Source organism: Lactuca virosa, chromosome 5 (assembly GCF_052849685.1).
Source record: "Lactuca virosa cultivar CGN04683 chromosome 5, Lactuca_virosa_CGN04683_v6, whole genome shotgun sequence".
Lineage (NCBI taxonomy): Eukaryota > Viridiplantae > Streptophyta > Magnoliopsida > Asterales > Asteraceae > Lactuca > Lactuca virosa.
In genome coordinates, this window is record NC_136430.1 from 152,668,359 (window position 1) to 152,671,170 (window position 2,812).

Consider the following 2,812-nt stretch of genomic DNA (forward strand, 5'->3'; position numbering starts at 1 on the left):
CTACAATTTTCACATCCCACTCTTATGACATGGATGGATTGGTCCATCTTAGTCATCATTCGGTCCATGCTTTTCAAATTTGCCATCATTGCTGCCATGTCATCCGTAATAGAATTCACCGCCCTCGAGTCATGTCATTCCTTGGGTTGTGATATTCTCTAGAGTGCTTAGAGAATTCTTCAATTAGAGCCTTTATCACTGGGGGTGGTTTCTTTGTGAGTGGTCCTTGCGAGTCAAGCAGTTGCCTAGTTGTCACATTTACTCCATCATAGAAAATGGAGACTTCTTGTTGGCTGTTTAGATCATGATGTGGGCAATTCCTTAGTAAACCCTTGTATCTTTCCCATGCTTCATAAAGTGACTCCCCAGCTTGTTGTTCAAAACTGGCAATGGTTTTCTTCAATGTGGCTATCTTTGATGGAGGGCAAAACTGATATATGAATTCTTCTTTCATTTTAGTCCAAGTAGTGATGGATCCTGGAGGGAGTGATTTCAGCCAATCTTTCGCGGCTCCCTTGAATGTGACTGGTAGCATTCATAGCAAAACAGTGTCGCGAGCCACATTAGGGACATTGAAGTAGTCGACGATGTCATTGACCTCGTCAAGATGCTTGTATGCGTCTTCATGATCCTTACCGTAGAACGGGATTTCCTTAAGTTGAGCAAGTATATGGCCCTTAAGTTCAAAGGTGGCAGTTGTGGGAATCGCGGGTTGTACGAGTCCCGGGCCGGTGTCGTTACGCATCATTTTCTTCCATTCACCCATGGGAACTTCATCGATGTTAGCCATGGTGTTAGCTAGTTCGCCCTCTATGTCGCTTCGTCCTTCAGATTCGCTTTCTTCTTTTTCGGATTCGTACACGATATCGTCCTTCTTCGGGTCTTCGTCCGCCTCTGAAAAGATGCTCGATTCTCCCACTTTCTTGTCCTTTTTCTTACTAAAAACAAATTTGAGATTCTTCAACGGCGAATTCTTCGATGTTGCGGTTTCTCCTACGGTTCTGCCTTTGTTTTTCCTCAAAGTTGATTCCGGGTCTTCAAGTGGTGGAATCAAAGGTGTACCCCCTCCTCTGGTCATAAACTTCTGCAATCAAAACAAAAAAAATACGCGTAAAAAGAACAAAAATAAAATAAAAATGAAACTGGGAATCAGCTATGGACTCGCCAAGTAGTTTCGAATGCACTCGGCGAGTTCAAGGCTAAAACAGAAAAAAAAAATTAACCAAAAATCCTAAAACAGACAAACTTAAAATTTATCCTAATAACTAATTTACTAAAGCAGTAACTTTGTGCAAGATGGATCTCACACAAATGATCGATAATACTAGAAATTAAAATTAATTTTTGAACCGTTCCCCGACAATGACGCCAAAAACTTGATGTGTATAAAACGAACTAGCTTTATTCCTACTTTTTAATTATGAATTTGACACACAAAAGGCAGTGGACCTGTCATTTGGTGGTATAAAGAGAACTTCTGTTTAGGTTCGAATAATAAAGAGAACTTCTGTTTAGGTTCGAATCATTTGATCCTATGGTTGATTTTATGGTAAATATATCGGATTAACTTTTCATTGGCTACCGATTAGGATGATTAGGTTCACGTTCGCTATTGCTAATCTTTAGAAAACAGATTAATTCAAGCAGTGGCCAGTTGTCTAAATTAATGAGTTCCCTTGTTAATTAATTCGGGTTAAGTAAGACTTGTAATGGTTAATTAAATTAATAATTCTCTTAACCTCTTGTTGATGGTTTATCACACAAGCTCACACATTAATTTACCTATTTTCTAATTAATCCTAGTTTCACATTCGCTATTCCTAGGCATATAACTATGTTGTCACACAAATCATATGAGGTAAGCAATTAAGAGATATTCATGCAGCTTAACTACTTGTCAATTAACAGAAAATAGTTATGGTTAATACATAAGGTTCTTTAACAAGCTTAAAAAAACAATATCACCAAATTAAATTAATCATAACCATACATATTCACAAAATCATCTACCCTAAACAGAAGACAAACGATTTAGTTCATAATTGTAGTAACAATCAACTCAAAACGAAATTCATAAGTTTAAACATGAATCAATCAAAGGTTGAGTAAGAATACACCTGAATTGCCTTTAATCTTCCCAAAATTGAATGCTTAGACTTGATCTTCGAGTTTCTAGGGTTCCAGCAGTTCCTCAATCGCAGCCTAGCCTTCAAGGGTTTTTCCAGAGCTCCTCAATTCGGGATTGTGACTCCTATTTATAATTTTTGGAAAATAGAGTCTACTCGTCGAGTAGACAACCGACTCGCCGAGTCCCTTCGTAGAATCTGTATGCGGCAAGTGCTTTGCGTATTGCTTCGCGAACCTTCGTGGGTACTCGTCGAGTAGACGTCCCTGCTCGCCGAGTAGGTTCATAATTTGACTCTTTTCTTCTCTCTTTAGTTCCCGAGCTTCCGATCGCCTCTCCTGCTTCCTTTTTGCTTCCGAGCATATCTTTTGGATTGAAAATACAATTTAAACACTATTAAGTACCTTTTGTCCATAATTTGCAAATAATTAGCTAATAATAATAAAAATCTATACTAAATATATAGCTAAATATGCACATATCAGTATTGTAAGTTCTTCACGATTCTGGTGAAGCAGACGTCTAGTTTCTTCCATTTGACGATCCAACATCATTTGAATCATCGCTTGTACTCCAACCATTGTCATTTGCTCAGGTGTTGCTGCTACAATAGGTGCTTGCTCAATTACAGGTGGTTGATTCCTATTTTCGTTTGCGTTTCCAACTCCACTTCTAGTTCTTGCCATT

General features: G+C 38.4%; 1 non-coding gene across 1 annotated transcript; it reads left to right on the forward strand.

The window, feature by feature from the left end:
• The first annotated feature begins 299 nt into the window (after positions 1 to 299).
• LOC145118333 (small nucleolar RNA R71) lies at positions 300 to 406 on the forward strand. Its single transcript, XR_013713288.1, has one exon. It is a non-coding gene; the product is annotated as a small nucleolar RNA R71 (small nucleolar RNA).
• Positions 407 to 2,812: the final 2,406 nt, after the last annotated feature.